The sequence below is a fragment of the Pongo pygmaeus genome, chromosome 6, assembly GCF_028885625.2.
Source record: "Pongo pygmaeus isolate AG05252 chromosome 6, NHGRI_mPonPyg2-v2.0_pri, whole genome shotgun sequence".
Lineage (NCBI taxonomy): Eukaryota > Metazoa > Chordata > Mammalia > Primates > Hominidae > Pongo > Pongo pygmaeus.
Window position 1 is genome coordinate 96,246,623 of NC_072379.2, and position 11,472 is coordinate 96,258,094.

At 34.5% G+C, this 11,472-nt stretch overlaps 1 long non-coding RNA gene across 1 annotated transcript in view; it reads left to right on the forward strand.

The window, feature by feature from the left end:
- Positions 1–1,077, forward strand: part of LOC134739875 (uncharacterized) — a 50,076-nt gene extending 48,999 nt beyond the window's left edge. The window contains exon 3 of the long non-coding RNA XR_010126958.1: positions 596–1,077. This is a non-coding gene — a long non-coding RNA (uncharacterized LOC134739875). The remainder of the gene's footprint in view (positions 1–595) is intronic.
- Positions 1,078–11,472: the final 10,395 nt, after the last annotated feature.

Sequence of the window (11,472 nt, forward strand, 5' to 3'; positions counted from 1 at the left end):
TGCCTATCTAGATACAGCCTTATTATTCTCTAAGCTAAATTGCTTTAAATTAGTAAACAGATTCTTTATTGTCTACTTTTGTTACTTTTAAATAGCTGTATTTTTCTTTAATTAAAAATGGATAATAAATGCTTATTGTAAACAAAAAATACAATATATAAACTTTCCCTCTTCCCCCATTTCTCCCAGCCCTAATGGTATCTCATGATCTACACCATTTTTTAATTTGTTCACTTAATGTAGCAAGGTAAATGTTATACACTATTTCCATTTCCTTTAACAGCATCATAAAATTTCATAGGGTTCAAGTACACTAATATTTTCAAAAGACATTTTGTCATAAACACTCTTAGTCAGAACTCTTAGTTGTAAAGATAGAAATTCAATTTGTAATAGCTTAATCAATAACAAGCTATATATTAGATATACATTGTGGTAGTGTAGAAAACTGAAGGAAGGGCTAAACATCGAAGCTGCAGAAAGGGTAACTTCAAAGTCAGAGCAGTTCAAACCACACAACAAATGCCTGTAGGATTTGGTCTATCACAAATTTCTATTTCTCTTCATGAGTCGTATTTATTATTTTTGACCACAGATGGGCTTCTCTGCATAATGAGCAAAATAGCCATCTGCAGCTCTGTACTCAAAACCTCCTACCTCCGAAGCTACAGAGAACTGAGACCACCTCTCCAGTTTAAAAATTCATCCAAAATATCCTGCCTGGGCCAGATTGGGATACTTGCCAACACTTGAACCACCAAGGTTGGGAGAATGAAATATCATTATTGACCCAGCTGGAGTCCCTACTCTGTCACCAGTGTCTGCAATGGTCAACTCTCAAATATTTATGAAGTAAATACCCCAGAGACAACTTTGTTAAAATATAAACATTGGGAAAAAAATGTCCAAGGACTTAATAAACATCCTTTGTCTATAATACACAAGTATTATAATTATAATTTTAAAACATAATATAAATAACTGTATTCACAATATATTGTAATACTAACAAGATTATTTATAATCACCAAATCTACTATTCAACCTGTTATTTGAGACTAATTAAAGGACTGATGACTGCATGCCCGATTTTATGATTAAGTCAGTTATTCAATTGGTTTAAAGCATTGAATAAACTTTTAAAAAGTATTAACAGTTTAAAATCTTTCATTGTTTATTTTTTCCTTCCTTCCAGAAATATTTATTGAACATCTATTAAGTGTGAAGCCCTGGTCTAGGTGCTAGAAATACAGCTGTTTATATGACAAGTTCAAATCATGCCACCAATAAGCTAATTAGGGAAGTCAATAAACACATAAATATGTAAAGTAGTATCAGGTATTGAAAAGTACTATTAGGAAAACACAGACATCAGAGGTAAGAGAGTGATGGTATGTATAAAGACTTGATATTTTAGATAAGGTGTCTAGGGCAGCTGGCTTTCTTTGAGTGTTGTTATTTGAGAGAGAATTATGCAAAAAATTGAGGTCCAAGAAAATTACATCTACAAGGTCCCTAAGGTAGGATCCAACAATCAGAAAACTGCAAAATATCTAGGGAAGTTTGAGTAGGGATGAGAGTGGTAGAAGATGGGGTGGGAGAAGGTTATGGGGGTTGGATTATGCAAGAAGAATCTGATTTTGTTTTAAATCATTTCCATAGCTTCTGTTATGGGATTATTGTGCTGCAAGAGCAGATCTGCAGATTGAAGCAGAAGAACTTCAACCATTATAATTTTAATAATAAGTTTTGTCCATCCTGTATTGTGCTAGCAACTTTTTTTGGTAACTACAAATAAACACTTTATAAGAAACTTAATTTAGTTGCATTGAATCAATTTTATTTTTTCGTGGAAAAAACACTAAGAATTGGGAATAAAATTATGAGGATGGCACTTGAGAAACTTAGTCAGGGGAAATCAACAAATAAAAAAAGTGATTAATCCATTGGAAGGACATCGTCTGACAGAAGGAACACCTAAGCCAGTTTTTAAGAAGATAGGAGGATGGTGAAAAATGTGCAGACTGGAAGCAAGGGAGTGTGAGTTAAGTGCAAGATGTTCAAGGAAGTCAGTATGACTGAGGCAAAAAATTGAGGGGCTTGTTTTGTTTTTTGGTTGGGGTTTAGAGTCTAGGAGTTAGAAAGCTGGGGACAGATGAGGAGCAAAGATAAACAGAGGCCAGAAGATAAAGGGCGTTAAAACTCTACTAAGGATATTGGATATTATCTTTGGAATAATAGGAATCCCCAAGGGGTTAAAACAAATTAATGCATCAGATTTGTATTTCAGAGACATCTTTGCAGTATGGAGAAGCACTTAGAGCAATTCAAGACTGGATGTAAAAAGACTAACGTGTGTTGTAATATATATGATAAATATGAAAATAAATCTATAGATTGAAGAGAGATATAAAGTTATTATGAATAAGACTGACAGTTAGGAGTGGAATGAGGACACTTGAGAACAAGTTTCTGGTAATAATTTAGATTCCATCAATGTAGACTGAAAATTTGATAACCAGATTTAAATTAACTTCTGATAAACTTAAAAATAAAACTCAATGCAAATTAATAGTGCCAACAAAATGGGATAGAAAAGTTTGAAAAACAGAGTGTTACCTATATGTAAATAATAATTATAAATACATATTTTAATAATATACCTGATTATAGAACCCATGAATGTAGTTTTAAAAATGCTGCTTATTGAGACCAACTGTATTAAAATGGTAATTTAAATTGTTTATTCATTTACATCTGCTTTCTATATCTTCCTAGGTTAGCAAGATTTCATTGTATGTTAAATTATATTATCATTCATAAAGTGTATGTGCAGATACCATTATAAGAAGTATTGATGACTACATTTTTAAATAAGTATTGGTTAATAAGCAACAAGAAGTTACCATTTGATACTCAGTTCTTAGGTGAGATAGCATAGTTCAGAGGATCTATCCAAAGCTGGTCTATCAGCTTTATATCTAGAGAGATATGAATATATAGTAAAAATGAAGATATTTGTTTTAATAGATTGTATTATATTTAATAGATCATAATCTGAGTCATGATGTTCCATACACACATATTAATTAGATAGGCCCATATAGGATCATCGTAAGAATGACATAAATTAATACATTTCCAACAAAAATGCATTACATTCTAAAGCCCTAATAAAACATTATGTTTTTGTGATGGTTGGAATGGTGATTTTTACTCTGGCACTCAGATTTACTCTGGCACTTATTTCTGGCACTTAGATGTCCTCTTCCTGTGTCACTTTTACATTTGAAATTTTAAAGACATATGAAAAAGTTAGTTTTTCAGTTGCCTGTCATTAAGTATTTCTCTAAAACAAAACTATACAGGTGGAAATAGCCAAAACAAAGCATGCATTAAGAGTTAGTAAATGCAACATTCATCTTTTACTTTGATGAGTCCATGTGTGGAGAGTGAGAGTGCTTGTTTATCATGTTTAACTTAATTACCTCTACATAAATATTTAATAAAGTTCTGTTTTTAAGTTCAATTAACTTTTTAAAAAGAAAATAAAGAACCTTAAACTCATCAATTCATTGATATTTTATGCAAATTGTAGGGCCATTTATAGCAATAGTTTCAGATTCTTTAACATACACATCAGATTCTGATTACTGTAAACTGAAACACTGAGAAAACAATGCATTTCAATTATGAAATATTTGAAAGCTTACATCTGTTCTTGTGAGACACATCATTGCTTTGACGTCAGTGACCTAACCACATGGACTAAAAATTTTTAAAAAGAACTCTTGATGGTATGTTTTATGATCTTCAGGGTCGCAGCCATTCCTCGGAAATGTGTGTTTTTTCGTTTTTTTTGTTTTTTTGTTTTTTTTTTTGACGAATGAGACTAAAGGCTGAGTGGCTATCAAACAATTCTTTTTGGTTTACATTGTATTATGAAAATAATATAAAAACTGTGTACTTTTCTTGTTTTTCATTTCTATAGTTTTTGGGGAACAGGTGGGTTTTTGTTACCTGGATAAGTTCTTTAGTGGTAATTTCTGAGATTTTGGTGCACCCATCACCCCCCTGTGTACTTTTAAAATGAGTAAGTTGTGAAAATGTCAACTAGTTTGCTATTTAGAGGATCCTCATAAAGTAACAAAATGATATATAACACATTTGCACAGCAAGCCCTCACTTAGAGTTGTAGATATGTTCTTGAAAACTGTGACTTCAAGTGAAACAACGTATAACAAAACTAATTTTACCGTAGGCTGGTAGACACAAACAAGAGCTTAGTTCCTACCACATATTACTGGTCGTAAAAACATGACCAAATCTCTAACTAAAGACCAAAAGCCTTCTAATAATAAACATCGAGATAAATGTGAGCTATACCTATCTTTAAGAAAGGTTAGTGAAAACAAGTAAGGTAATTTACTCAATTATTCTAGTTCAGGACTGTGTGTGGCCAGAGCCTGTCCTGGCAGCTCAGGGTGCAAAGTGGGAACCAGCCTTAGACAGGACACCATCCCTCAAGGGAGCACTCATGCCCACACCCACACTCACCATACTGAGATAATTGAGACACCCCAATTAACCTAACATGTACCTCTTGGGAATACCAGAGGAAACTGGAGTACCTGGAGAAAACCCACACAGACACGAGGTGACTGCAAACCACGCAAGACAGTGGCTCCCACCTGAAATTGATTTTAACTTTCTCATCAATGCTACAACAAAACAACATTGAATGAAATGACATTATTGGAGGACCTGCTGGATATTTTGCAAGAGATTAACAATAAATACCATGTTTCTTGAGAAGAATTAAGTTGTATATGGATTGCAAAAAGAGTATTCTATATTCCTTTGAAATAATTCAAAGGTCATCTCAATGAATGGTGAATCCATTCTTTCCACTGATCAAAGCAAAATAGCTGTAGTCATTCTTGACTCTTATTTCACTCACACTCTCTATCCAATTCATAAGCGACTATTGTTGGCTTTACTTTCAAAACATATTGAGACTTTGCCTACTTTGATCCTAGCTACCATCATCTCTAGCCTATTTACTGAAAGATTATTGCAGCTATATCTTCCACACTTGTCTCTAGGGTCTGTTCAGCTCTAGCAGCTGGAGTGATCCTGCTAAATAATTTCACTTTTGCATTTAAACCTCCCAATGGCTTCCTATTGTTCAGAGTAAATTCCAAAATTTCTACAACATTCTTTAGTTTACTACATCATCTCACCAAACCTATACTCTTTGCAACCTTATTTCTTACAACTCTTATACTTGCTTGTTTCACTTCAGCCAAATTTGCCTCTTTACTGCTTCTTAAGCAAGCCGGTTGATTAAACTCTTGCCTCAGGCTTTAGCATTTGCTCTTGCCTCTATGTAGAACACTGTTTCCCAATATATTCATATGGTTTGCTTCATTTTTTCATTAAAAGTATTTTTGCCAAGCTTACCTTCTCACATCTCCATGAGACCTTCTGTACTTGCTGGCCTTCTGATAGAAAATGGTAGCCTCAAACAGGTAACTTAAGAAATGATTAGGCATTATTTAAAAAGTGCGGGAAGAATTAAAGAAGTACAAAAACATGGGGAAGCACGCAGAGATTAGCAACAGCTGGAATCTATTATTATCTGTAGAGTGAAAGCACAAGGGGAAAACAGCTGTTACTGAATGTACAGGGAGATGTAGTTTTGAGAGAGAAGTTACCAGATAGGAGCTTATGGCTGTAGATAAAGAAACAGAGGCAGTAACTAACTATAATTCATCAGGGGAGAGAGTAAGGGGAATAGATATCTTGATATCTCTCTCCTTTCGTCATATGATTGCCTTCTGGGCCTCACATTGGCTGGACTCAAACAAAGGCTAAGAGTGAAGGAGTTCCACATATGCCATCGAGGAGAGCCTCTAAGAGTGGGAAAGAGAAAGTCAAAGAGTAATAGAAAGAAAGTCTCTCTTTACCATCCAGATGCTGGATGGAAAAATGGAGAATATTCTCATTGCCCATCCCTTTTCTACTTCAGAATCTATTATTTTAAAAAAATAGCTGTACTGAGATATAATTTACATGCCATAAAATTGACCATTTTAAAGCTCAATTCCTATCAATAAAGATAAGAAAAAATGATCAATCTGTACCTAGAAAAGTCAGCAGCCTATGTTTGCTGCCTTACCTTAGGGCCATGTCAACTCTTCTCTCTGTCATATTATAGTCCAGGACAGCCATGATTATCTTGCTGGTACATTACAAGGACATCATGCCATGTTATTACAATGTATCCAATAAGTTTGCTTATTTCCATATGTCACATCCAGCAAGCAAAACTCTTCTACCCTTTCCAGGTACAGGTCAACCACTTCTACTTATCTTTGTTCATGAGAATTTAAAAGAAAGTAATTTATTTTTCAAAAGCTGTATATCAGTTACCAAGGACTGATTTGCTCCAATCATATCAAGAAGAGCAACTGAATTTAGCTTCAGCTTCTGATCATCTTTAAGAAAATCCACAGTTATTATTCATGATCCATCTCATTTTGCAATGCCTAAAGAGACCAGTTAAATAGGGACAAGGGAGGAATTGCAAATCCTGTATTTTTCAACATGTTAATGATAATGCTAATTTCTGTGATTCTCCAAGAGGCATAGTGTTGCCTTGAATGTACTATTTTGGATAGAGAGCCACATTTATATGGCCTTCCATTAGAAATTTTCTATCATAGTATCTCTTTATCCATAGTGAGGTAATTGCTGTGGCCAGTTTTGTCAGTTACTGTTATAATTTTTACTGTGAATGCTTGTGCTAAGTAAATAACGACAGGCTGGATCACTGGTTCCACTGTGAGACAGACTCGGGCCAAGACACCACCTATCATTTTACTTTAATAAGCATCTGCTCTAAATGATGGATATTAGTGGTATTTTGGATTTCTAAGAATTAAACTCAGTGAAAAGCCAGTATCTATTTAATCGTACAAACATCTGTCCATTCTCTCCAGTCTAGAGTTCTAACACTGGGGCATGTTGAAATACAGAGGCAAGGAGAATTGGTGTAAAAGACAATTAAGAGAATCTGTAACTCCTTGTTATTGGTGAAGTTATTCACAGGTTTTTTATACAAGGAGAGGCTTGTTTTCTCCGGGGGTAAGGTGGGGGAAGAGACAGTTTTCTCTTCTAGGGACTATTGAGAATGATTTAAGTTTTCTGTGGCTTCTATCTTGTCTTTCTGTGTCTGCCCAAATGTCCCCATACCATATTTTAGGGTGCCATTCCTAGTAAGCCTGTGTCCGCTCTTGGCAGAAGAGACTGAAGATGTTACATGTTTAACTGGAATTGCAAATTTTTAACCCTAGTCATTAGGCCTTGGGCTGGGTATTCAGTCATATCTTCTCTGTGGCCAAATAAGTTAATATTTTTTAGAACTCCCTGAAAATCAGTTGACTCTCCACTCATGATTTGAGTTTTGAATTCAAGGCTTTCAGTGTGTTTCTCGTTTTTCATGTTTATAGACTAATCAGAAAAAGCCAGCTCATCATGTGGTTTTTATAATTATCATCACCATAGTGACGAAAGACTTCACTACCACAAGTTTTGCAAATGCCTTACCCTCCACTCGTGCCACCACTAGTGATAATTTGAGTAAGCCTAATACCAATGCAAGCCACAAATTCGCAATGTCTCATTTAATTTCAACAAAGAGAATCTTTGCATCCATTGACTAGAAGAACAATAATTCCAAATCCAGTTTAGAAGGTCTGCTTCTTGAAGGCAAATTTGGTAAAAATTAAGGTGTCAGAAGTTTTCCAGGTAGGAGATAGTTCACTAAAAGGAGGATTTAAACAGTTTAAGGTAAGTATGTACATAGGAATAAGCAAAGTAAAGGGAAGAAGTAGGTGATAGAAAACCACCTGAGGAGAATCCTTGATGGGAAGCCCTTAAACCTCCTAGGCTTGATAGGCAAGAATGGGGAACAATTAAGAGATTACATTCAAGAGGTGTGTTGATAGTATCAAAGTTGCACAACAGTATCTGTGTCTTGGATAGTGGACAATTGCCACTGCCAAACCATGACCCATCGTGGGTGGTTAGGAGAAATAAATAACCAGACCTCTCTCCCTTCTGATCTCCTGCTGGTAACTTGCATTGTCCAAATTCAACTAGGATCCGTAGGACAAGAGAACCTGGTTGATAAAATATATAAAGAGATAACTTTCCTGGGGCACAGAACAGGATAAAGACATGTCCCACATTGTTCTAAATGTCAGGGCGTTGGTTTTCATGAGATTATAAATTCCTACATTGCAGGCCAATAGAGTAGATTTCCTGGATACCTATCAATAGTGCTCAACATACATTGGACATTAAATATTTAAAATTTTAACAACATGTATTCATATAATAAGTGCTACAGAGAGTCTATTTGTTAGGCTATAACTTTTATTGAAAAAGGGATAACAAAACATTTTAAAAATTGTATTAAAATAATATAATAATTCTGGGTGTATTTTAGCTGTTCAGATCCTTAGTTTCTGATTTGTGGCTTATGTTCTTCCTTGCTCCTTATACTTTTTGCTTTGGCTGCATTGCTACCATTTCTGGGTGGTTCTTTGAAGTATCTGTGAAAGAGCATAACTTCTCAGCATGTTTTATGGAGTGTGTTGTGTTTTTGTAGCATTGCAATTTTTTTAAGCAGCTGTTTTGCAGAATCTTTTTCTATGTACTTCAGCAGATCTGTAATCACACACAATACATTATTATTTCAGTAGTACATGAAAAACAATAACAATGTTGATCAAAAGAGCCAGAGGAAAGACACGATTACAATTCAGGAAAGCAAAAGACAAAAAAGCAGATGAACAGATACTATTTGTTATAACTGAAGGCTAAGAAATCACTGCAGCTGGAATGACCACTAGAACAGGTGGGTTTTTGAACAACACTGTTTTATTTATTTTTTTCCCGATTTATAAAAGTAACACATGTGTACGTCCATTGGAAAAACTTTGAAAAATATACATACAAGAAAACATAAAAACAAAGTCACCTAGAAAAACCTCTTTAAACATGTGACTATCATACTTCAAAAAAACTATGGTATATTAATTTTTACTTTAAAGTATTTCTTTAGCATTTTACTATGTATTAAAATTACTTGATCTATAATTTAAAGGCTTTAATACCATATAAATAATATGTATTTAAAGATTTTCTTTTATTATACATGATGCTCTATTCTATAGATTTGTGGTTAATTTTTACTTATTTCTAATTATTTCTTGAGGATGTAGTTTTTAAAATGAAGTCATGCCAAAGAATATGAAATTGTGCATCTCTTCATAGTCATTGTTAGTTTTCCTCCAGAAAAGTTGAGAAATCTTTAACAGAAAATTAGGAGAATGTCTATTTTTTGAATCATCATAAGCATTTACATGTCTGTTGTAGGTGGACTTGTGTCCCCCAAACAGATATGTTGAGGTCCCAACCCCAGGTATTTGTGAATGTGACCTTGTTTGGAAATTAGTCATTGCAGATATAATCGAGTTACTGTGAGGTCATACCGGATTAGGGCAGCCCTTCAATCCAATGCTGGACTCTTTAAAGCTGAGGGAGCTTTGGAAACATACAGAGACACAGAGGAGACTTAGAGAATAAGGCCCTGCAAAGATGAAGGCAGAGACTGGAGTTATGCTGCTATAAATCAAGGAATGCTAATGATTGCTGGAAACCAACAGAAGCCAAAAGAGGCAAGGAAGGATTCTTCTGTAGGAGAATGACTCTACCATCATCTTAATTTTGGACTAGACTCCAGAACTGTGAGAGAGTGAATTTCTGCTGTTTGAAGCCACCCAGTTTATGATAATTTGTTACAACGGGCTTGAGAAACTTATACAATACATTATTTAGGAATTTTAAGATGAATATCTTTCAATACCAGTGAAGAGAAGCCTTTTTTCTTATGCTTGTGGCAGAAAGGAAATTACCATGCATGTCTGTTCTGACGGATTGCCTTGAAGGGTCTAATAAGGCCATTTAGACAGACCCTTGTTTACTGGTTTTTTCATTGTGACGAATATTTTTCTTATTGTGGTTTCTATGTTTTATTTGTGAGGCTGCCTAAGCCTCATCTCCCAGCCCCCTGCCACCCTCCTCACTTACCTAAACAGTGCCATGTGCATGGAGCTGTATAGAAGATTGGAGGACTTACTTCTCATGTAAGACCTTCTTTGGTGGTGAGGTTTTTTTTTTTTTTTTTTTTTTTTCTATCAAAGCCCTGGTATAGGGAAGAGTTCCCTATCATTCCACTGGGACACAGCTATTTTTTTTTTTAGACTCTCGTCTTTATTTGTCTTGAATGGACAAAACTTGCAAGTCCCAGCTTGATTTAGAAGTCTCATTTCCAACTCTATACTGAATTAAGACACAGTGCCATGTTTTCTCTTGCCTTTGGCCATTAAAACTCTAGTCTCCTAGATGTAGGGTCTATATTTGGGCCGATTCCTCCTCTCAAAGCATGACACAATGAATTTTCCATTTTGTTTTTACATTCCTTCTTCATTCTGGAATGAATGAAGTTTTAAATTTCTTTCTGGAAGCTTCAAGTCTCATTTTCTTTTTTTCACACTTCAGCTATGATGGAAATATATATATATATATTATATATATATGCTCACTAATAGTAATATATACGTATAGTATATATATTATATAACAAATAGTAGTATATATTATATACATAATGTTCACTATCAGTGTATATATCATTTGTTCACTAGTAGTGTGTGTGTGTGTATATATGTTCACTATTTTGTTAGTGCTTTTAGCTAGTATAGCTAGTGTTTGTAGCTCAGGAAAAGATAAAATTGTTCTGTATTTTTCCAAGTGTTACTAAGTTAAATGGTGACATATTATTCTACTTTTTTGGCTGTGGTACACCATTACATTTTTTCAACTCACTACCTCCTCATAGAATTCACTTTCATTATTAATGGACTAATTTCTGTAGTAGTATTTTGGGAGTGTTTTGGTTGTAAACTGAGTTCCTGTATATTAGAAAAATGTCTTCATCCCATATATCAATGGGTTTAGCTGAGTACAGACTTCTGCAGTCAAAGGTATCTTCCACAGTTTGATGGCCAAACTTACTCTGAGTTGCTCCAACTCTCTTAATGTTTCTGGCCTCTATTTTCTTTAGGTCTGGAGAAACTTATATGCTGCCACTGTGTACTATTCTCTCTCAGGCTCTAACTTACATTCTAGGTTATCAAGTCATTGTTTAATTTTATCATCTCTCTTTAGTTTCTTAGTAATCCTAATAATTTCTGGCATTTAAGACTTTCTTTTCTTGTTTTTGAGCACAGTGTTTAAATGATTACTCACATACATAAGTACTTGCATGAACAGATGCATGTACTGTACACATATATATGGTTACAATTTTTGCTATTATGACTAAGAGTTATTGGGGAG